Genomic DNA, 25,780 nt, shown 5'->3' with positions numbered 1-25,780 from the left:
AGTCCATAGTCTCTCATGTTTCATTCCCCCTTCTGATTACCCCCGCTTGATTCTTCCCTTCCTTCTCCTACCGATCTTCCTATTTCTTATGTTCCATAAATGAGTGATACCATATGATAATTGTCTTTCTCTGCTTGACTTATTTCACTTAGCATAATCTCCTCCAGTCCCGTCCATGTTGCTGCAAATGTTGTGTAATTGTTCTTTCTGATGGCTGAGTAATATTCCATTGTATATATGGACCACATCTTCTTAATCCATTCATCTGTTGAAGGGCATCTCGGCTCCTTCCATGATTTGGCTATTGTGGACAATGCAGCTATGAACATTGGGGTGCATATGGNCCCTATGATCCAGCAATTGCACTACTGGGTATTAACCAAAGATACAGACGTAGTGAAGAGAAGGGCCATATGCACCCCAATGTTCATAGCAGCATTGTCCACAATAGCTAAAACAGAATGTTTTCGTATATACATAGCCATAATTGTTTTATCTTCATGAATTGTTTCTTTTATTATTATGTAGGAGCTATCTCAGTTAATGTATTCATTTTTTGCTTTAAGTTCTACTTACACTGACATTAATACTACCTCAGCCAGTTTCTTTTGGTTTGTAATGTTTGCATATCTTTCTTCATTTCTTTTGGGGTCTTGTCCTGTGAAGGTATTTAGGCTAACAGATCCTGTCTTTGAGTCCATGTGCACCTTGGTATGTTTTTAGTTACAGGACTTGTGCCTGTGACTTCCATTTACTTAAGGGGCAACTGGATGGAAGTCAGCACTTTGCCAGTCTGGACCCTGGATCAACTCTGAATCTTCCTGTTGGAACCTCTACTTCAGATAGACAATATTTGATTTTAATATTTCTTTTTCCTTACATTTTTTTCCTGCAGTTCTGTTAGATTTTAGAATTTCCTTCTTTTTAGATTTTAGAATAGTGCTTCATAAACTTGACTGTATATTGAATACACCTGCAGAGCTTTAAAAACTAGTGACGTCTGGTCTGGGTCTCTTCCCCCACCCTCAGACTATGATTTAATTAGTTGGGGGGTAAGGTCTGGGCACTGGGGTTTTTAAAAGCTTCCTAGGCAATTCTAACGTGTACTATTACCTAGCTCTGGGAGCTCTCCCTAGACAAACTTCTCTTTCTGCTAAAGCTGTTACTGGTTCTGGCTCAGCAAGTGGAAGGAGGAGAATAAAGGGTCTTTTCGTTTAGCTGTAGCGTTACAAAGTTCTTTATTTACTTCAGGGCCCCTAACTTCTCTTTCTATATACTCATTCTGAGATTTGCCTGTCTTTGAAATTGTTCTTTCCTTTGTATAGATTTGTCCTGCATTCATTTGACTGTGGATTGACTGTGTTTTGTATTCTCTGCCAATTTATCTTCTTCAAATGCCCCCACATATTTGATCAGGTTGATATCACTATTTATTGTTTTTTAGTACTATATTAATAATATATTGTGATATATTTTCTTGTATGTATAATACAGTTTAGCCCTAATACATATGTATTCTCTTTTTTAAGGGATTTCTGAAAGGGATGGTAGATGAATTTGGTCAGATTCTTTCCATTTTTTCTTAGAAAGAGAAAGAAGCGGGGGAGGGGCAGAGGGAGTGGGAGAGAGAATCACAACCAGGCTCCATGATGAACATGGAGTCTGATGCAGGGCTCTATCCCATGACCCTGAGATCATGACCTGAGCCAAAATCAAGAGTCAGATGCTTAACCAACCGAGCCACCCAGGCACCCTGCTCAGATTCTTCCTTAATCTAATTTTTGCCTCTTCATTAAACTGTATCTTAAGTCATTGTATGAACTAATTGAATCTTTTTTGTTGTTGTTTCCTCATAAGCTATGCTGTATTCCTCAGAAATCTCTGCACTGGAAACTTACCTTCTTCTGAGATGACCCTACAGCTTAATAGTTTTCCTGGACTTTTTCCTCCCTGGGATTTTGGACCAAAGTAGGCCCTTGGAGAGATTTGGAAAGAAAGGGAAAAGGTCATTTTCATGGCTCCAGAGGTCACACTCTTGCCATATTGAATTCCATATTCAGAAAGATATCAGATACATGCTTTACATCAAAGGAGGAAGATATAAAAAGGTTTAATATACCATTTTCAAGAACTAGTTTAATGTTTTAATACAAAAGAGAAATCTGCAATCATGAAATTTTAGACTCTAGTAAAATGTCAGTTAGAGAAGATGAAATCCTCCAGGTAAACTTATTCCTTAGGCAGTCTTACAGGTCTTCTTGATGTGACATTATTAAAATTGGGGTGAAAAGTATGCATATAAGGTAACAAATGTGTTTTGCCTAAGAGTGTGACTAGGGTTAATACATTTTATTATATTTTGTCTTATGTATTTTTTTTTAAAGATTTTATTTATTTGAGAGAGATAGAGACAGCCAGTGAGAGAGGGAACACAAGCAGGGGGAATGGGAGAGGAAGAAGCAGGCTCATAGTGGAGGAGCCTGATGTGGGGCTCGATGCCATAATGCTGGGATCATGCCCTGAGCTGAAGGCAGACGCCCAACCGCTGTGCCACCCAGGCGCCCCACCGGTGTGCCACCCAGGTGCCCCTGTCTTATGTATTTCTTACCTGATCTTTTGTTTTTCATTTTCTGTTGTGTTAAAACCTTAATTTACTATTTATTGTGCTTACAGAATATATCTAATCCTAGGTCCCAGGGAATGTATTTTGATCAGTACAGGGAACCATATAGTGACAGCTTTATGGATTAATATTGGGAAATAATAAATATTTACTAGATGAAATACACAAAACAGTTGAATAGATTTTGCTCAATCTTCTTTACAATAGTCACCAAGGGACCAGTTGAAAAATATCCGCGCTGAAGTGTTATTTTTTGAGAAAATTTATAACAATTGAAAGCAGAACTTTAAGATGAAGTTGCCAGCACAATCTTACAGCATCATCCCTAGGTACTGTCAGTAAGATTGAAATTTTTGATCCCTATCATTATTTTCTACATAGTACGTTCACAGACTGAGCACAGGTAAATAATGTTCTTCTGTGAATTCAGTTCATCCTGCCAGTATCTTGAAAGGCACTTTACATCAGTGCTTTCTATCATATATCAACAGGGGATTACTAGTCTCAGCTCTTCTGATTGTATTCTGAAAACTCTGGTATTTATCTTAATCCTCTCTCTTTTCCCTTACCAAGATATCTTTTTTATATCATTCAGGCAATTTTGCTCAGCATTCCCTTCGGGGATTACAATTTCTTTTATGTCTCCTGGGGTCTCTTCTAATAAGTAGTAGAAAGGAATTAGGGACTCCACCTTTGTTGATTTGTGTGTGTGCTAGTCCAATCTCACAGCAGTTCTTTTATATTCCTGATAAACACTTTCAGAGATTCAGCTTTCCCAATTCTATGGTTGCCTCTCAGATGATTGACTTCTACCAATTAACAGCTGGTAAATGACTTTACTATGAAAAAAAGTCATGCTTGCTTTTTGTTTTGTTTTGTTTTTGGTAGATGGGAGCCATAAACACAGTGTTATCATTGGAAATTTTTCTAAATAAAACATTGAGAGAAAAAATCCTATTAACTATTAAGAGGAATGAAGTAGAATTCAAATTTGACTGATAAAGACATATTTATCCTTTATAGCTTGAGTGTCACGGTAAATTTATTTATTTTCATGGTTCAATGATTAAAAGTTTAATTATAAAATAAAATAGTTCTTTCTCAGTAAAATGACCTTTTTTTTAAACCAGTAATTTTATTTTGAGAATTTAGTGAGGACATTTAAATTTATTTTATTCGTTTTAACATGGAAACCAAACACAATTTTCCCCTCATTTTATTTAGGCTACCCTTAGGCAAAAACTGTAGCTAGTCCCTCTCAGTATCTTGGTTTTCTCTTTTCTCCACTTGTTCTTACTTTGTGATATTGATCCCTCTCAGGAACTCAGAGTTCTTATGTCTTCTGTTCTTTTGTCTTCTCTTTAAAACTCCATCTCAAGAAAGCATCATTTGATTCATTCAAATTAATAGACATTTTATTAAACTTTATGAATTTGTGTTTTAACACAGGACAAAGTTCTAATTTTGCTTACACACCTATAAATGAAATTCAACTTCGGCATAAGTTGGAGTGGGGAAATTTGGGGGAAGTTTAAGCTTAGTATTGTCCTTGAAAATCATCCAATGAATGATTGCTTATCTGAATTTGTGCTGGGTTGTCTCTTGTCAAATCAATACCATTCCCACTTCCTTCTGAGGCTGGTAACTATATTTTCAAGAATGCTCTGCTTTGGGGCGCCTGGGTGGTGCAGTCGTTAAGCATCTGCCTTTTGCTCAGGGCATGATCCCAGCGTTCTGGGATCGAGCCCCACATCAGGCTCTTCTGCTGGGAGCCTGCTTCTTCCTCTCCCACTCCTCTGCTTGTGTTCCCTCTCTCGCTGGCTGTCTCTGTCAAATAAATAAATAAAATCTTAAAAAAAAAAAGAATGCTCTGCTTTGAAAGGTTCTAGATTAGCATTCTCCAAATTCCAAAGAACAATAGAAGAAGTTCTTTTGCTGTTGTCTGAGGAGATTAGCTTCCCTTTGCCTGAAGAACATGTGATGTGGTCTCCTGAAGTAATCATCTTTCTGAAAAACGTCAATCATCCTTAAAATTCAGTTCCACATCTTATCATTTCTTCTAGACCTTTAATTAGACAGAAAGCTCTTTATACCACAGGAAAATGGTTACAAAATGTGACCTGGTAGGAGATACCAGACTCATACCAAAATGATCACTCTATGCATATTTCTAAGCAAAGACTCTGGATTCATTGTTGTCTTGAATACCTGGGAGAGGCTCTACAAGTTTGCTCAGTTGCTTGACTGAAGCCTGAACCCAGTAGTGGCTATTGTTAGAGTCTGGGATTGATTTTACTTTCCTTACAAGCTAATAAGTTAGGCTATTACAGTTTCATGGAATACATGAGACTCTTGGGGTCAGATATAAAGAACTGTATTACTGTATAACAAGTAGTATGGGCATAACTTCTGCATCATTTCCCCTGTCCTCTAAGTCTCAGAAGGATCATTCAGAGGGCACAAGGAGATGGTGTGCATGCTGTGGGCTTGTGTTGTAGATGAGGAACAGTGAGCTTGGGAATCTACGTATTCAATGGCAAGTGATGGAGACATTACTTCATACCTGAAATGACGAAAACACACTGAAAACAGAACCATGGGAAATAGCCTGGGTAAAGAGCAATCAGGGCCTTGTATTCATGGAACTGGCAAGAGCATGAAGTTTTGCTCAGAGTCCATGGTGGAATGCCTTTCCCGTAAGTCTCATCCTCTGTCCTACATGTTTTTGGTAAAACTCAGATTTTCAACTTTATTTGCACTTCTGATCATTTTGATTAATCTGAAGAATTGAGGCTGAAACGAAATCTGTTCAATTTGTTTCATACAACATTTAATTAAGGATACTATCAACATGACTCTAAGCATCAGAATGATGCCATCCTGCAGGATTGACCTCCTCTCTGTCTCCTAAGGTCCTGGGCTCAGTAAAGTGTAAGTAAGTCCCAGGAGGATCAGTACGTCTCATTTCAGACTGGCAGGATGTAATCTAAGTCCAGGCTATTGGCCATTATGACCTTTTCAAAGGAGTTTAGACTGACTTGCTGATGTTTGGTTTCATTGTCAGTGTTATAGGAGCAAGAGATGGTACATCTCTGCAATTAGTCAAATGTTTAGTAAAACAGTAATGGTACAAAACCAATCCTTATTCCTAATGGAGAGACATTCTTGGACCATTCTCTTCTACAGACAAACATACAACTTGAAGAGCACCTTCAGTTTGGGATTTGTTGGTAAACCTGATTTGGATGACCTTTACCTTGCTTTGGTTTAACCACATGGACAGTGTAATCAAGTAGTTGCAGCCTTGATCACTACACATAGCATAACCCAAGGCTGTTGGATGTTAGAGGAGGCATATGAATTTGTCTCAGTTAGACTGAACCCCAGACGTGTCAGTCTTGTGTTTGTACACATACGAGAAGAGATACTTGTACTGAAGCTGATGTTGATAGCACCAGGAATAAGAGAATTGTTAAGGATCACTCCTGTCCAAATGGATTTTTCTGCTTTTATAGTACATAGAGAGGGATGACAAACCCAGCAGCAAGTAGGATTGCCAGTTGCAGTTGCTGCTTGACTCAGAGCATAGTAATTTTTTTTTTAAAGATTTTTTATTTATTCGACAGAGTTAGAGACAGCCAGCGAGAGAGGGAACACAGGCAGGGGGAGTGGGAGAGGAAGAAGCAGGCTCATAGCAGAGGAGCCCAATGTAGGGCTCGATCCCACAACACCAGGACCACGCCCTGAGCCGAAGGCAGAGGCCTAACCGCCGTGCCACCCAGGCGCACCAGAGCACAGTAATTGTTAAAATGCGCATATTCAACAATTAGTGGGAATGCTCATATTGCTTCCCTGATCTATTTAGTGACAAGGAGGGTCAAATGGAAGGCCCTGGAGCTGATGCTTCTTGCTATAATAATAAACAAATGCAGTAGAGCTTTTCTGCAGTGATTTCAGACATTTGTGGCATCATCACACACTTGAAAGAAGTGAGAATGATGATTCATATTACATTCCTATTAAATGTCTCTTGTACAGAAGACAACAGCACTTGGAGAAGGTCTTAATCAGGTCGGGACTTCTTCAGCAGGTAGTGTTCTGGATGTGACTTCTTTACTTGAGCAAATTAACTTTGTCCGTAGTTCATAGTATACAGCTACTGATCGGGCATTCCTTTTTTTCTTTGTAACTTTTTAACGAAGACAAATCAGAAGCAGTTGAATAAGAAGCAAAAAATAGAATATACAACAGCTCTACAACAACAATAGCAAGAACAGAACAGAAACAGAGAACTTAAAAAGCAAATAAAAAACCCCCCAAAACAACGAAATCCAAACCCTTTTTCACATTAAAAACATCTTTGAACTACGTTCCAATTTTCCTTTTACCACTTATCTTCCCCTCAAAGTAACCTATATTCCAGCCACTCAATTTTGTGCCCATGTCACTGTAGATTGTACCTCTCCCATTCCAGTAAACTGCTCTCTTAATGGTCATCAGTGATTGCAAAATTATGTGTCTTTCTCCTCCTAAAACTTTCTCTTCTCTTGATATCTAAAACCTTCTATTACATTGTTTCTCCCTTATAACATTTTTTTTCTTTTTTGGCTTGTCTCTCTTCTTTCCTTCTTCAGACTGTATTTCACCTTTTTTTCCTTCAGTTTTTATACATTCCTCCATACTAATTGCCCACTATCTTAAGGTTTCAGTGACTTCAATTATCCCTTCAGCATGAGTGATTCATACATTTGAGTTTTAATCCAACTTCACTTCCAAGTCTCACACCAACATTTCTTTCTTATCAACATCTTCACTTAGATAGCCTGCAAACAGTGTGTTGCAGACCTGTTCCTCTTCCAAACTTTCTATGCGGTGAAGAAAGCAAGCTTTCATGAAGATAATATTTTTGCATGGAGTTGAAAGTTGTTGCAACATCAAAGTAAATTTTATAGGAATAAGAACTCCTTTGGAAATTTCTCCATATTAGATCTTTAATGTTTAAATGTAAAATAGCTATTAGTAAGACTATTTTATTCCTACCAAGTGCTAAGAGCCATGTAGAAAGCATGCTTTTATAGAGCAATTAGTCAAATGTTAGTAAGACATTAATGGTTCAAGGAGGGATTATTGGTATAAATTTTAATTAGTGACAACACACTTCAGATCAGAGTGGAAACATGGTTTGGAATGTCTGATTAAACTGTTGAACATTGGGCATTTAGGGCACAGCATTTTCATTGTGTTTTAATGTAAGAATCATAATATATACATATGTATATAGCAAGTAAGTTAATGATTATGATTTTAATGAATTAAATCATAAAATATATTATAAATTGTATTTGCCTCAAGCATTTAGTTAATATTACGTAGATATAATGGCTGTTCAAAGTATTTTTGTTAATACGTAGCAGTTTTGCATTGGCAAAAGAAGACATTTTATTCATAATAAGTTGAAGGCACCCTAATGCAGGAGAAGCTTATGGGAAATAAAATTGATTTTTGTTCTTCATTCATTATATCAAATTGAGTATGAGCCATGTAATGAAAAAATGCTTGGGATGAATTTATTTAAATACCAAAGATGTTATTAATCTAATAAGAGAAGATTCATTTAACTTTTCTATTTCATAAGCCTATTAAGTTCAGGGCTTCAGAGATCTTTTTCTGCATGGTGTACAAAGATGAATTCAAAGCTAGTAAATGGTGGGTAAAAGGAGAGTAAAGGTGGGTTAAAGGACATAGAAATAAAGAATCAGGAGAGTTTTAGGGGAAGTGATATTTAGGAGGCCTTGAAGCGTGATGAGGAGTTACATAAGAGGACATGGGAAAAACGGGTTCCAGGGAGAGAAAATAGAATGAGCCTTGAAGTGGAAACTGAGTGTCTGCATGGAGCTGAGATGAATTTAGCTTGACTGAATATCTCTGGGTATGATAAAGATGAAGATAAATTTGGGAAAAATATTATGAAGTTTGGACTTCTGGAGATAGTGGACAACTATAACATTTTTGAGTTGGGTGGGAAAATAAAGGGACTTAAGCTTTAGAAAATGTAATCTGACAGTGGTATGTAAACTGCATTGGTAGCTGGAGAGGGAGGAGATGGGTAACTGGTTTCCTTGCAGATGTAAGCTATGTGTGTGGATAGGGCACCATGGCGTTACTGCATTCCACATGGTGAGAATGGCTGTACTTTGCTCAGACCTGAAACTCCCATTTCCTATGGGAATCCCGTATGAGCTCAACTATGTGCCATGTTTTCTTTGTAGAGCCCTTTATATGCAAATTGTTTTCCTTGTGCACATTTAACTTCCTGTTAATGACAAACCAACACAGCTTTCATTGGTTTTTGGATTTCTACTGTTGAAGCCAGGAATTTTGCCATCCTCATTTTTCATTTTAGACTAATGTATGAAAATGTTAATTTTCTGGGACTCTTGGTTTTTCTGGTAAGAACAGGGTTTAAGAACCAAGCAGACATGTGTTTGATTTCCGTTTCTTGCTCTTACTAGGAAAGTCACAATTCCTGGAGCTCCATTTCCTGACTGTGAGATGGGTCAAATAATACATAACTCAAAGTTTTTGAGAATTGTCAATGAGATAAATTATGTGAAGAATTTAGTGTATTGGCCTGTTCATATGGATGATCAATTGATGATGCTCGTTTTCTTCCTCATCTTAATTGACCTTTTGCAGAGTTCAGTGTTACTGATGATCTCTTTTTTTAATCTTTCCTTCCTCTTTCCTCTTCTGTAACACCTCCTTTTCTTGGGTCTTCTCACACCTCTCTCTGGCCTCCATATACTCTGCTCTTTGATTAGCTTTGCCCTCTCCTATATATTGACCTCTCTTGGAGTCTCATTCTTTGCCCTCTTCTCTAAACTATTCCTAGGTGATCTCTCTAATGCCCACAATTTCAACCAATTTTAGTCCAAGTTTTTATGTTTAGTAGAATCTGCCCTCTTTAGTTTCATATGCTTTTTTTCTACTGCAAGCTAAATGTACACTTCTAGGTATTATGACACAAATATTTGGAACTTAACATGTCCAAAACTTAGTGGGTTATCTTCTTCCCTTATGGTTATATTTCTTCTTAAATTCTTAGTAAATTGTGCACTGTTACCTGACTTTTCCTAGGACAAGCCAGTGTCCTAGGAATTTTTCTGGATACTTCCTTCTACCTTACCTTCTTCTTGTGATCAACTGTTACCTCCTAAATTGTTTTCAAATATGCCTTATTTTTTTTCTGAAAGGTCTGTATTTCAGGACCTCTTTGCATAGATTACTATAATATCCTGACAGGTTCACCTGCCTCCTATCTCTTTCTTCTGCAAATTATTTTAGAGCCTTTTTCTCAAATGCAAATATTATCCCCCTATCCATCAGGGTAAAACTCAAACTTCTTATCTTGACGTACAAGACTGCTAGTGGACAGACCATGCCTACTTTTTCAGCCTCATCTATCTCACTAAACTATTGCATACCTCAGGCTACAATATTAGAATGTTTTTGCAGGTTGTTTTCTTTATTTAGCATCTCTATCTTGTCTCCAAGTCTTTGCATATGCTTTAAGCTCTCAGCTCAAAATCAACTCATTTAATATTCAGAAATTCTTATTAAGCATCAGTTATGTGCCAGGCACTGTGCTGGTCAATCCTTTGTGAATAATTCCTTTACTACCAGTCACTTTTCATTCTGACCTGTGCAGAACTCCATTATCAAATTGAATTGTCAAGATCTGTATATTAATCTACATCTTTTACCGAACCATGTGCTTCCAGAGGGCAGGAAATTTGTCTTATTCTTCTAGGTGTCATTCGCTCTTGACATACTCGTAGATAATCATTACATGTTGGACAAATAAATGAATGGTTATTTTAAGCAAAATGTTAATAACATTTCTTAGGGATATTTGGAACAACATCATTTTCCTTGAGCTTAGTAGAACACAAATACTGTTTCCTGAAATTATAAACCTACTGGGCTAGAAAATGAGTGTTTTAAAATAGATGGAACACCTCAGCTTTCTAGTTAATTGGCGTGAATAATTTCTGACAGAAGGTTGAATATCAAATAGCTATCTACTTTGCCTCTCTTTTGTATTTATCATATATATTTTCATAGAAATTAGCAATAAACCAAAGAGATGTTTACTCACAGATACCATTGCTTTTCATTTGGGGGTGGATAATGAACGCTAAGAAGGCAGGCAGAGTTTCCAGGGAGTAATTGATGTTGATGTTTTGTGCTACCATGTGGATATTCTAAAAAAAGAAGAGGCTCTAAACTATCATTACATGCCTAACAGTTACAAGCAAGGGCCATGCGGATCAATGATTCTTTAATGAAATGCTGTGTAGCACACACTGTCACTATCTTATTCTTACAAATAAGAAACAAGAATGAACTATTGAATTCATGGGCAAGGAGGACTATTTGGATGGTATAACCCCAACTCTTCTTTTTATAAATGATGGAAATCAAGGGCCAGAGATGCTTAAGTATTAATTTGAGGTGACAGAACTAACTAGTGTTAGAGGGATGATAGAAGTCAGATATTCTAACTAAAATTTCTTCTAGTTGTTTTAAGTTCTGGCAGAAGATCATACTCTGAACCATGTGGGAGCAAGGTTGATATTATATTCATTTTAAATAGGTACATTAATCAGTCATTAATTATATGTATACATTTATTACTCATATGGTTAATATTTATGTGTCAAGTAACTCATGGTTGATATTAATTTTATATCATAAACCAAGATTTCACAGATTTATTCACAGGTTTTTCCTTCATTCGCTCTTGAAAAAATCAAGATAATGTCAAGTTTCCCTTCAACTCTGGACAGATAAATGTGATTTTATAGTGCCTAATGTAGTTACTGACTTCGGGTCCTATGGAATGTTTAGTCTAGATTCCAGGTTTTATATTTCCAGTGGATTTCCTATACTTCCTAGGAAAGTCGTTGAGGTGAGTTTGTACAGATGGTCAGGTCCTCAGGAGCTCTGGATTAGAATTTGCCTGGGAAATAATATGATATGAAGGTGGCCTGATGGTCTGGAAGTGGACAAAGATGGGGGGAGAGCAAGGTGGGTGGGGAAAGAGCAGTTGAACTGAAGAACTAAAGAAAAAAAAAAGCAAGGACAATATTTAAGGAAGAAAGGAAAGAAGAAAGAATGTGAGGCAGGAAAGTTAGACCTAAAGGTGCATTGAATTCCTGCCTGTTATGGTAAGATATCATGCTAGAAAACTTCATTTATCTCATTTAATCTCACACGTCAGGACTTATCCCATTTTACAGGTGAGGAAATGAGGCACAGTGGGGTGAAGTAATGTGTCTAAGCTACCTACTTAGTAACTGTCAGTACTAGGATTCAAATCCAGACTAAGTATCTTCTCTTGAGGAAGGAAGAAAAGCTCATGAAATGCTTCCCAGTATGCTAGTTCACAACTGGTAAGGACTACCTTGAAAATTTAATCCTTCCTTCTAGGCTGATTCAATGGCCCTATAGTGCCTGCCTTTAGGAACTTAAATGGTTTCTTAGCAGAGGGGCCTGGAGAAAGTCCTGAATATTCTGAAGATTGAAAGATGGGAGGGGATTCTTCCATTGGCATATTGGTAGGAGTGTTAAGAGTGAGAAAATTGAAATAATAGAAATGACAATAATGTTGGACTTCCCAGAAATGACGGAGTAATGGTTTCCTTTCTTTGGGTGCAAAAATCCTCATGCAAACAAAATGGAGACTAGTCTCCAAATAATATAGGGGGTGTGTGTGTGTGTGGGTGTGTGTGGTGGTGGTAGTGATGGTAGTGGTTGTGGTAGTGGTCCTATTTATAAAACTTGGATGGGAGTTGAAGCCTTATATAATTAAGATTGCAATTATACCTTAGATCTTGATTGTTCCAAAATAGGGTGTAACTTGGGAAGATTAGTAATTGCATTGCACATATTTAAGCACATCCAAATGCCCAACACCTGCATTAAAATTTTTTTTTAAATTACAACTTAGAGTTTTTTTTAAAAAAGAATAATTTATATATTATTTTCATAAGAATGGAACAGTTTCATTACATGTAAAGAACTAAATATGGAAGATTACAAGGAAGAAAGTAAAAAAACAGCAATTATTTGACAGAACAATCACTTTAAACATTTGCTGAATATATCTTTGTGTGTATATACAGATAGATAGAAAGCTAGGTAAAAAATAATTTTGGAGCAGATGGGATAATTCTCTACTTGTAATTTTTAATTAAAATATAACATTTCCATATACATTTAATAAAAAATCTTGAAACTGAAGTAATTTCATAACTTCAGACTAAATATTTGTTTTTTTAATCACAAAGTCATATTAGGCCTTGAAGTATCTCTCTAGAATTAAAAAATAATTTAAGAGGTTGGGTCATTGCATTTTGTTAAGTATACCTTTTCAACAATAAAGGGTAGCTATAGATTGTCAGCTACAAAAAAGACATTAGCATATTTAGACTTTCTTCCTACTCTTCATTTCCCTTTTATTTAGTTCCTTCAGACATTCCTGAGTTGATTTTACTTTTGCTGCATTTTTTGAACAACTTTAAATTTCTGCTGTCATGTTATATTTTATGTATTTTTGCAAGCCACCCTTGTTCACAATAGGAACAAGGCAAAGTATAAATAAACCACAGATAAATATGAAGTATTGAAATTTATTATAATTCAGCATGTTGATAATCCTGACTCATGATTTACTAGTAATTTTTCTGTGTAAAGTTTTCTTCTGACATATCTTAATTACTGAAGGCAAGTTTAGAATATCACAGAAGTCTCTCTTTTTTAGTCAGTGTTCACCTATTCACTGATAAGTCCCATCATAAATTGTTGGGTCTCAATTTACCATTTATGAGCAGTAGGAAAAAATTTGCTTTTCTTTGTTTTGGTATTGAAATTATGTGTTCTGGTACAGTGAGGCCATGAGGTGAATGACTTCTGGCTTACTATTTTTAAATTATAGGTTGTTAAGTAAGATTTGTCAGGATCAGGGCCTAAAAATGAGTTACCTTTCACATATCAAAATCCAAGTTGAAACACTGGCTTGCTTGTTAAGATTAATTAACTAGAGGTAATACTTGCACATTGGCTCATTAACAGAAGAAAAATTGGCTCACTCTAATCACTCACAGAATTTCAGTAGAAAAGTTAATGATCAATGTAAGCAAACCTCATATAAATACAACCCTTTTACTGTTTAGAAAAAAACCACCACCAACAACAACATTTTTTTCCCCTCCAAGGTAGAGATAATTACCTCATGTGCAATTCTCCTGCAGTTGTTTTCTCATCTTTATATGACCTCTCTTTCCTAGTGTTAGACATCAGAAAATTAACTGTTTCTGATCTTGTATGGTTGAGCAGTATTGGATGTAATAATAGTGGAATTAGACACGCAGTGGCTCTGTCCTAAGTAGATTTGAACTTGGACAAGTTTCTTAGCCCTGTGAGCCTCAGTTGCATCTGAAAAAATGATGGAGGTGAACTAGTGGGTCTCTAAGTGTAAAATATTTATTCTTAAGAAGAGCTTAATAAGCTCATTCTTAAATGAGCTATGTTGAAAATATAAGAGCTCTTGGGTGTTCTTGTGTGAAGTTGCATTGCAACAATTTCAAAACATTCTTGAAACAAAAATATATTGACTTGCTTTAACTTGAGCTTTAAGTGGTTTTGTGGTATTGAGTGCCCAATCTTAGCACAGAGGGTCATCACTGATGATGTTTCTGTGATCAGCACCGCATTGCATCCCTGAAACCCTGTAGTAATTCAAGCTATTGGATTGACAGTTAACCTTTTCCAATTCCCACTATGGTGGGAGCAGATGAAGCATTAATTGTGGTGAAAAGGGGAATCTAGTTATTGGATAAAACAATAATCATATGCCTGGTCCCTCTGTTAAAGAAGACGTAGGATCCTGGAGGTCTGGCTACAGTGTTGAGTTTTCATATATATTCTGTGTCTTCATATATTATTGTTCAGTGAGAATGTTGTGTTACTCTTCTCCTTAGATGTTTTATATGTAGAAAACTAAGAGTTTTCTAGTTAGATGCTATCTTAATCACAAAATCGAATCCATGAGTCTTAATTTCTCTCACTAGGTAGAAAAAGTCAAACTAGATCATCTTTAAAGGTCCCTTAACTCCAAACTACTGTATTTGTTTAATTTGTGCTCAGAGTAATTGAGCAGTCTTTATTTTTCTCAATTAGTGATAATGTCACTCGTTCTGAGTTTATCCAAACTACTGGATGTACACCCTGTGTGCTTGCAACCACTTTAAGATTGCTTTAGAGATGTTAGTAGATGGATACAATTAGATGTAAACCATTTAAAATGATTGAAAATTACATGTGGTTAAGTCATTATTAGAAAAACAGTCTTTAAGAGTTCCATTCATCATCTGAGTTTAGCAGCCACGGTTCTCGTGTCTAGTTGGGGATTGCAGTTCTTTAATGCACTACTCCTCATGGGACTGAACATCATGCCCAATAGGAGTTACGTGTTTGTTTCTTCACTGAAAACCGAGACAGCTTCTTCTGGCAATCTTAGTGCAAAGTGATTTCAAAATAATGTTTAGCCTGGAAAGTGCTGTTCTTCCCTGCCTGGTGAATGAGGAGACGTGGGCATGTTGCTTCCTGCTGTTGCATTGCTTCCACAGAGCACCGTTGTTGTAAATAAGGGAAGGATTAATGAAAATGGTGAAGTCTGCATCTCATTTCAGGGATTACTTTTTCAATTACAGTCTTTGTTCCAGAAGCTTAATATTTTTTCTGATTCTTTTTGTTGACAGAACAGTGGTATGTGGCATAGTCAAAGAGCACCAATAGTTTTGAGTCCACCATAAAGCTCTCTCTACCTCTGGTGCTCATTTTCTCCCTTTGTAAAATTTTGTAATATATGTAATTTTTTGAAAGATGGCATAATACTTATGAGGAAGGGCTCTTAGATTAGACAGGCTGATTTTGAATTTTGGCTCCAACCCTTAAGAACTGTGTGATTCCCTTTCGTTTACTTAGCCTAAGGCTCAGTTATTTCAATGGTAAAAATGAGGTTAATAGTACTTTCTGTACTTGTTCTGAGCATTAAATTAGATAATCCATGTAAAATATTCAGCACAGTGCCTGGTACCAATACATATTTATTAACTGTTGGCTATTATTATTAACTCTTACTAAATACAACACAGACCCATGTAGGAAGCACTCAAACTATTACGACTGAACATGTAGGAGGCTCAACAGGTGTCCCCTCAAGCAGTAATTATAGCCATTCTCTTTTCTTTGTATACCTATTATCTAATATGTTCTGAGAAGATACTCCTGATAGGACATCTATTTAGGCATTAAATTATGGTGGAGATGACTCATGTTTGGCCTGTTCTACTTTTCCACTTCACTGGATTCTTTGTGATTTTCTTGAAATTAAATTGCCTTTCTTATTTCCAACTGCATACCAGGTTGCTGTCTGGTGCCAGCATTTCTTAACCAAGAAATATTCAGTTAGTCCTTATTCTGATGAAGGAAGATCCTTAAAATTCTGTAACAGGTCTTTTATCTGGGACATTTAACAAATTCTAATTGCAAAGGACACATGGTACTGATTTCACTAGTAGTATAGATCTGAGAACAACTATGATATAGTAAAGAGGGCACTTCTTTGCTTTTCCTAGAAAATGAATGCAGTGTATGGGAAAACCTTTCTCTGAGTAATGGGTGATTTCAGTTATTTAAAGCAAATGTTTTTCCATAGAATATACACAATAGTAACGAGTAATATAGATAAACAATCCATAATTTTGCTTATTTATTTCATAGACTAATAGGTTTCTTTAAAAGGTAAAGTGTGGTATAATATGTTTTTGGAAGGAGTATTTATCAGAACAGTTCCTCATATTATCAAATTAATGTGGTAAGTTAATTTTTTTCTAAGGAAAGATGATTAAAATTTTCACAGTGTTTATGTATGTATATATATAATACATTAGAAAACATGAGGATTTGACTTATTTATTTATTAAATATTTTATTTATGTGATGGGGAGAGAGAGGGAGAGAGAGCAAGCACAAGCAGGAGGAGTGGCAGAGGGAGAAGCAGGCTCCCCACCCAGCAGGGAGCCCAACATGGGGCTCTATCCCAGAACTCTGGGATCATGACCTGAGCTGAAGGCAGACACTTAACTGACTGAGCCACCCAGATGTCCTGACAATTTGGCTTTTAAAAATGTGTCATTATCCATTTTTTCAATTCTCACTATTAATGGGAGACTACAGTGTTGTATATACTGTCATTGCAATATATTATAGCACAGAGATTGATAGCATTTCAAATTATTGCTGGATTAGAGATACAAATAATCACATTTTTTGATCTATGTACATAGACAGAAACATAAATACACTCACATATTTATGTATGTAAAACTTTCTTTAACTCAGACTTTTTTGGGGGAAAGTCCTTATCAGCTAATCTAGTAAGAGAGGCAAACCTAGAGAGAGAGTTTGCTTTAAGCTCAGGACTGCCAGTCCCACAGTCTTATATTTAAAGCATCACCTCCTCCATCTTCTGCCCTCCAACTCATCCTTTCTTTTTTCTTTTCTTTGGGAAGATATATGGGTTTATGACATACAAGTGGGCAGAGGAACACTTTATCATGATTACAGGATTCTCCTCAAACCCTGATTTTGTTGCTTAGTGAGCTAAGTGAGACCATGTTGAAGATCCTTTTTATCAAAAGGATATAGACTCCACCCTAGAATCAAAATGAACATCTATGCTATGTTTCCCTTGAGTGTGATGGTCAGTAGAAGATGTAGGGCTGCTGGATGACCTCGAAGACTTGGAGCAGAATTGGCTTAGGTACTTTCCTAGAGACCTTTGGTGGGGGGGTTGTAGCTCCTGAATAGCAGTTGGGTCTTCTGCGGCTGCATGGGAGTACATACTCAGAGGCTCCAAAAGGAAGCTGGGAAGCGAACACCTAGACAGGTCCCGACCTTTAACTTCTGTACTCATGACTGTGAATATCACATCCTACAGTACTGAGATCCATCCACATGTGCTTGCTTTTCACACTGACCCGTCCTGGAGGGAGGTCTAGGAAAGGGAAGGGGCAAAGAGAGGGTCTTAAGATCCTTTCTGCCATCTATAAGCCTCTGACATCCTTTTATGCATTCTGTTCTGTTTTGTAACTCTGGAGATTTCCCCTCCAAATACTCTTTTAAAAGTCTAATGATACATTTGATATCATACATTTATCATTATGACTTTGATGTATAAAAGTGAGCTTTTAAAGACTTTATTATTAAAGATAAATCATTTTATGAAAAAAGGAGAAAAATAGAGTAGTTGTTTATCTCTTTTAAATACTGTAGATTTGTTCACTTATTCTCTTACTTCTTGGTATTATAAAAATGAGAAGATCCTGCAATGTTCATGTTAATCTCTCATGGTTTCTCTGTGCCCTAGACTGTAGAATAAAATTTATCTTCTGTTTTAGTTACATACAGAGTTATCTGTCTGGTCTTGGAATGTATTGTTATTTCCCAGGGCAATAAATCAAGGAGGCTGACTGAAAGCTCTAAAATAGCTAAATAACCAAGTTGTTGAGTCACTAACAAGCATATGCAATTCATCACTTAAATGATACATGCCACAACAGGTAAGGCTTTGTGAGTGATGTGCAATTGCTGTCTTTTTATTTATTTATTTTTGGTTTTATCAGGTAAGTCACTAGGGCAGAGAATATGAAGAAGAGGATATAAAGGGGAGAGAAATAAAAAAAGGAAAGTTTTATATTATTGCTTTCAGAGGATAACAATTTGTTATTTTATAGAGCTAGAAGGGGACATTCAGGCATTAGCTCTTTATAATATAGCACTGCGACTGTACTAAGGATGCTATTTTAATCAAGGGTCATGAATAACACTTTTAACTGCTATTAATAAAGCACATATGGGGCGCCTGTGTGGTTCAGTTGGTTAAGCATCTGCCTTCAGCTCAGGTCTTGATCTCTGGTCCTGGGGTCCAGCTGCGTCTGGCTTCCTGCTCAGCGGTGAGTCTGTTTCCCTCTCTCCCTTTGCCTCTCCCGGCTGCTTGTGCTCTCTCTCAAATAAATAAATAAAATCTTAAAAAAAAAAAAACACATGTAATGTTGGTCTTAGTACATCTTAAAAAATTCACCTAAGCCGGTTGTTCTCAAACTTTGATTTGCATATACATGAAAGCAAGGCTCTTTGAAATTCAGATTCTCAGGCTCCTTTTTAAGGTTCTGATTCACTCCTGGGGTGGGTTCCAGAAGCTGTGTTTTAAACTAGCATCCATGAGATTCAGTGTGGGTGGTTGGCACATTTCTTTCTCCTCTGAGTCCTGCCAGAACTTTGGAATGTCTGAAAAACAGGACAGTTGTTCTTAACAAAGTATCAGTAATTACTATAAAATAATATCAGTTTAAGGCTTGGTACCATCTCCTACCTACTATTAAATCCTGGTGTTGTGATTGCTTGTGTAACTTTGATGGTGTCCTCTTTGAGGCATCTTGCTATTCCTGTTGTTTGTGCCTGGTGGTCTGTCTTTGTTGCTTAGGAACAGAAATCAATTGTGGTTAACTTAAAAAAAGGAACTCTATTCATAATCTTTTTCAAGCTCACAGAATTGCTGGGAGTCTGAAGGACCAATTTAGGGAAAGGAGCAGGACTCAAGGCAGTTGTGGGTGGGGCCAGGGAGACCTGTCAGGAAGACCCACCTGTGAGGTTGCCCTGCATGAAGACTCTGGGCCATGTCCTGCAGTTGCCCATGTTGCCGAGAAGGACGTCAGCGCAAACATCGCAGTCTGACTTGCTCAAGAGTGAAGGTTTGGGGGAGAGTGTTTGTGATTTATTCCGTCACCCTTACCCCCGCCCCCCGCCTGTTCCCTGGCTGGTGATACAGACAGGAGGGAAATCCTAAAAACAGACTTTTGAGACTGTTTTGAAGACTTACATCAAGCATCAGAGAGTACCTGATCTGTGCAGTTTTATTTCTTACAGTGATGCTGATGAGAAAGCATAGATATCAACTATATGATTTATTACTCAAGGTGACTAGTACAGAGTCAGTGGAAAAAGCAAAAAGTCAACGGTGTCCAGAAACTCAACTTGTAAATTAATTAATTCACTAATTAATTTGTAAAGATTTATTTATTTATTTTAGAGAGAGGGAGAGAACATGCATGTGAGTGGGGGAGGGGCAGAGGGAGAGGGAAAGAATTGCAAGCAGAATTGCCTCTGAGCATGGAGCTGGACATCAGGCTCAGTCTTATGACCCTGAGATCACGACTTGAGCCGAAATCATGAGTTGCTTAAGCTGAGATGCTTAATTGACTGAGCCACCCAGCCACCCGTAGACCTCAACTTTTAATATTTTTCTTCATGACATTCAAAACATAGAATTTCTCCTGTTAAGATATATATTCATGCAAGTTTTTTTCCATTCTATTCTGTATTATATCTACGTGTTTTAATAAGAATATGATGCTTTAAATGACTTATACGCAAGGAAAATGAATACATTACTAAAATGCGACATATTTATCTTGTTATTTCATACACTTCTTTGGATAGTACTGAATGTATTTATCCTAGTTGAAGAAACGTGATCTTATGCTATCACTAAAAGTGTATGACTACTTTTTTTTTTGCTTATTCATTATATATAAATATACCAATCAATTTATAAAATAGACATTTAGATAACAAAGTTTGTTATCATTTGTTAAACAGAAAACCATTTAAAAATTTTAAGCCTTGTTAATTTTTTTTTGAAAATATTTCTTGACTGAGACAATATTGGATGCATGAAATAATTGAATATTTTTGGGTTGATTGAAAACTGCAAGTTCCTTAGTATCTCTCTTTGGCTTTATATAGGAAAGTAAGCACTCCCTAAGGACTTCTGCTTATTCTTATTATTCTTCAATGTGCAGAGCTATGCGATGTGGCCATATCTGGTTTCCAGTTAATCTCTGTCCTCCTCCCTGTCCAAGAGGCAATCATTATGATTATGATCAAATTACGATCACATTTATTATGAATTAGCTTTGCCTTTTCTATACCTCATGTAAGTGGAATCATATATTATCTTTTGGATAAGGCTCTTCCACTTAGCATAATGTTTTCGAAATTTATCTATGTTGTTGTGGATATCAGTAATTTGTTCCTTTATATTTCTGAGTACTGTCCATTCTGCGGATGCACCACACTTTGCTTATTAATTCTCCTTTATATGAACACTTGGGCTGTTACCATACCAGTCTTTGGCTATTATCAATGAAGTTTTAATGAAAATTCTTATATAAGTCTTTGTGTGGACATTATCTTTTCTCTTTGGCTAGGATTTCTTTCCCATTGGATTTCACAAGGATGGGAAGCAGCATTAGCGTAGCTTGTATTATAGCCATACTTTGAAATTGTGTGTGTTTCTGCAAAGGCTTACTCATTGTGATGCCAAGGAATCTGTTTCAGCCTGCTCTCATGAACTAGGAAATCAATCCTCAATGAGACTAATGTGTTATGTTCTACTCTTAGAGAATGTAACTTTAGGTTCTCTGGGAAGCAATGAGGATTGCAAAGGATTTGTTTTACTTAGGGCTGCCATAACAAAATACCATAGGCTAGGTGGCTTAAACAACAGAAATTTGGTTTCTTCAGTTCTCGAAGTCAGAAGTCCAAGATCAAGGTGCCTGACTGTTTGTTTTCTCCTGAGTCCTCTCCTTCACTTGTTGTCTTTTCACTGTGTCCTCAAATGGCCCTTTCTCTGTACACACACAACCCTGGTGTCTCGTCCTTTTTAGTCCTATTGGATTGGGGTCCCATCCTTATGAACTTATTTAACTATGCTTACTTCCTTAAAGGTCCTGCTTATTTCCAAAGACAGTCACATTTAAGATTAGGTCTTCAACTTTTGAATTTTGGGGAGACACAAGTCACAATTCAGTCCAGAACAAGCTTTATTGAGATGTTAACACCTGTGGAAGATAAAAGGGAAAGATGCACTAATTAGGCAAGGAAAGCTTTCAAGCCATGATGTAAGTTTATGAAGGGAATGAGGGAAGGAAGCAGAAGACGGTGGGGGAAACCTTTGCCAGTAGTATAGATCTTAGGAAACTCAATGGAGAACTTTGGAGCTAATGCTAGCCCATTAGGACCTTGAATTGGGAAAAAATGGCTGGAACCTGGTACCTCTTCTGTGGCCTTCGGCTGAAGGCTTTGTGGGAAGAATATAGCCTTTAGGTTATAAAATAAATCCATTTTATACCCTGATGGTTACCTTTGCTTATGTGACACTTTCCCCTGTAAATCTCTAGATCCTTTGTTTGATTACCATAAGTAATCCCAAATCATGTACATCCTCCTCAGAATATTCCATAGATCAGGACTACTTGTCTATCAAATATGATTATTCTATTTTATAGGCAGTATAATCACCAACATTTTATAAGATCATTAGACCAGGACACATGCCTTCTTTCTTTCCCCAGGAGAATCACTGCTGTCCTACCAAAAGAGAAGGGAAATGAATCAGTCCAGTTGCTTTTAACTTTCTTCTCCCCAGTAGATTGTCTAATACTTAAAATCCAGTTTATATTACCTTAAATGCCTAGGAAAGACAAGTTCATAAGACAGAAAGTAAATCAGTGGTTTTCTTGGACTGCGAGTGGGAAAAGGGATTAACTTAATGGACATAGGAGATTCTTATCGGTTGGATGAAAATGTACCAAAACTAATTTTTTTTTAAAGATTTTATTTATTTATTTGACAGAGAGAGAGACAGCCAGCGAGAGAGGGAACACAGGCAGGGAGAGGGAGAGGAAGAAGCAGGCTCCCAGAGGAGGAGCCTGATGTGGGGCTTGATCCCAGAACGCTGGGATCACGCCCTGAGCCGAAGGCAGACACCTAACTTAGAACTGCGCCACCCAGGTGCCCCCCAAAACTAATTTTTGAGGATGGTTGCACCACTTGGTGAAATTACTAAGATCACCGAATTGTAAACTTGAAAGGGGTGAATTTTACTATATGTAAAATCATAAAGTTGTTAAAAAAATGAATGCTGAAAGTTAAAACACAAAGACAGATAAAAATATGTCAGATTTGGGAGAAAAAAACCTATCTGAAGAACATGTTTAAGTGCAATTCAGTATATCAACCTTGTAAATCACAAACTTGCTTAATTAACAGTTTTATCTTAAGATAATTCATTCCAATTATATTATTGAATACCGTATAATTTATAGGATAAACAATTTTCTTTAGTTTATCAAAAAAAGTTATGTAAAATTGAAACTAGGTTACCAATTTCCTTCCGTTCCCATCCCAAATAAACAATGATAAGGATATAGTAATTTTCAAATCATGAAAGTAGGTCATTTTGAGAAAAATTGTAACAGGTATAAATAGCTTCCAAAACTCAAATTATAGCAATGAGAGACGTTTGGTATGTCATGATATACAACGGATTGAGGAAATGCTCTGGAAGTGTTCCAAATACAGTGCATATGGCATATATTTGAATCCTACACTGAGACGCTGTTCTGCATTGTTGATCGTAAATTGGATGGTTAAGTAATTAAACTGTGAGTTTTTCTGGAGGTGAAAGACATTGTTTTCGTGGCACGTTTTACTTGTACTGTTCTGTATATATTTAATAATAGTACGTTACTGAGCCAAATTCTTTAAGTAATTCAATTATAGTAAATGATAATACTCAACTAAGAGAGTCATTAATCACTTTTAATCTATCCCTTGCAGGCATAGGATTCTTTTTAGGGCATAGACTTTGTAATGATTTAGTTTTAGGCAATCATGTACAAGTGTATTTAGTTTTAATAATTCATGAAGTACTAAAATATTGAACAAATTTAATCAGATTCACAATCAATTTATTAGCTGGAAAAATATAGCATAGATTCATATATTTTAATTTGAGACTGTAAAGTTTATTATATGGTGAATGTTTGGAATGAATACTTTTTCATTCACTGTTAGAATTTGTAGGCCTCAGGAGAAGTCTAGAGATGCCCTCTTCTTTGTTACTTCTCCATTCATCTCTAGTAGCAAAAACATTTTTGTGGCACTGGGAGTTTTTTTCCCTATTCACTTGCTTGCTATATCAGCCTCTTTTTATTATTATTATTATTAGCTTATGCCATTCCAGAATATTGGCTTCAGGTTTTTGCCCTTTGTCTTTGTTTCTCAAGGTTTGAGATAGGCAACAGGATCTTATTTCCTAGGCCTTCTAATGTCCTTCTTCACTGGCTTTAGGGTCGAGGAGGGAGTACTGGCAGGATCAGCTGCATTAATTGTCTCCTTGTCTCTCTGCAATCCACTTGGACTTATTTGTTCTGCCTTTTGGTACTGAATGTTTGAGAGAAACTAGATTTTGGGGTTATAATAAAACGCATGGGTATATATGTACACCTGAAAAGATATCAATTCATAAATTACTTGCAAGGCTTGATTGCTGGTTTTCTATGGGTTCCCTGTTTTTTTATTTTTTGTTTGGGGATCTTTAGATGTCTAATGGACCTTAAATAAATCATCGTGGGCATAGTTATCTCCAACCAAGTGTATTGGAGGGTAAAATCCTTCAATAAAATATGAAAAGATCCTTTGTTATGTAGGCAATTAAAAAAGGAACTAACAACTTAGCTCAAGATACAGAAAAACATATTGATTCAGGAAGGAATATACACACATACATATGTGTGTGTGTGTGTGTGTGTGTGTGTGTGTATTTATTTATTTATTTATTTATTTATTTATTTTAAGAGAGGGACATGGGGGGTGCGCAAGGGGAGAGGGAGAGGAAGAGAGAATCTTAAGCAGGCTTCATGCCCAGCAAGGACTGCAACTCAGGGCTGGATCTCACTACCTGAGATCATGACCGGAGCTGAAATCTAGAGTTGGACACTTGACCAGCTGAACCACCCAGGTCCCCACCTCCTTTTATTTTCAGGAAGGAATATTTAGAAGTCTTTGCTTGGAACATTCTGGATCTGAAAGTCATATTTGCTCAGACATATTGGGAAAACATTGGTTATATGTAAGTCTTCAGAAAATAGTGTGTTTAAAGAAAATTCTTACAGTGTGGAAGGCCAGAATTAAAAATGAAAGGTCAAGTTGAATTAGAAAAAAACCACAAAACTTGTCTTGGGATGCCTGTGTGGCTCAGTCAGTTAAGCATCTGCCTTTTGCTCACCTGGGATCAAGAGCCCTGGCTCCCTGCTCAGCGTGGAGCCTGCTTCTTTCTCTGCTTGCCTCTCCCCCTGCTTGTGCTTTGATATCAACCTTCCAGCTACTCTAGGAATTTAGAAGTTGGGCTTTTAGGAGATAACAGGTAAGAGTTGCTTATAAGAGTTTTTTCAAGAAGAAGCTTAAGCTTTAATCAGATTCTGGAATGAAAGTCCTTTGGCTTTGACTAAACTGTGAAAGGTGAAAGGAGAGGACTTTCACTTGTATGAATTAATCTGTGGGAACAGAGGATTTAGAATATTGTTTTATTCACAAAGGAAAAATGATTTAGTGCCTCACGTGTCAAAGAAAGAACTGAAAAAAGAAATTGAAACATCTTGGCAAGCTTTCTGTCTCTTCCCCTTGGATCCTTTTCATAGGAAGAGTGAGGATATTTTAATGAAAGGTCTCTTTGGGGTTTTTGCTCATTTTTTCTTTGTTGACATATTAAAATATTAAATAAAATATCAGATAATCTACTCTTGTATTTCTCAGTTTTTCCCCATCAAATACAACAGCCTACACAAGAACAAGCAAATAGGCAAACAGACAAATGTTTACACACCAAAAAGCTTAAGCAAATAGGAAACATGATATCTTAACTCTTCATTATATGGGTTAAAGAATGATTTGAAAATCACATTGTTGGTTGCATCTTCTCCTAGAAGAACATTAAGGTATTAATAAAACTCCTGTGTGAGCAGCATAGTCTGCTCAATATACCCATACTTGGTCTCTGTAGCAAGAGAGCAGAGCCAACTCAAAATTCCCCTCTGGCTAAATATGCTCTCTTTATATTCTTGTGCTCTGTCTCACTAAAAATTATTAAGCACATAATTAGCTAAATGATTTTAACAAGATAAA

Source organism: Ailuropoda melanoleuca, chromosome 2 (assembly GCF_002007445.2).
Source record: "Ailuropoda melanoleuca isolate Jingjing chromosome 2, ASM200744v2, whole genome shotgun sequence".
NCBI classification, from domain to species: Eukaryota; Metazoa; Chordata; class Mammalia; order Carnivora; family Ursidae; genus Ailuropoda; species Ailuropoda melanoleuca.
The sequence above is the reverse complement of the archived record's forward strand: the minus strand, read 5'-3'. Positions refer to the sequence as shown.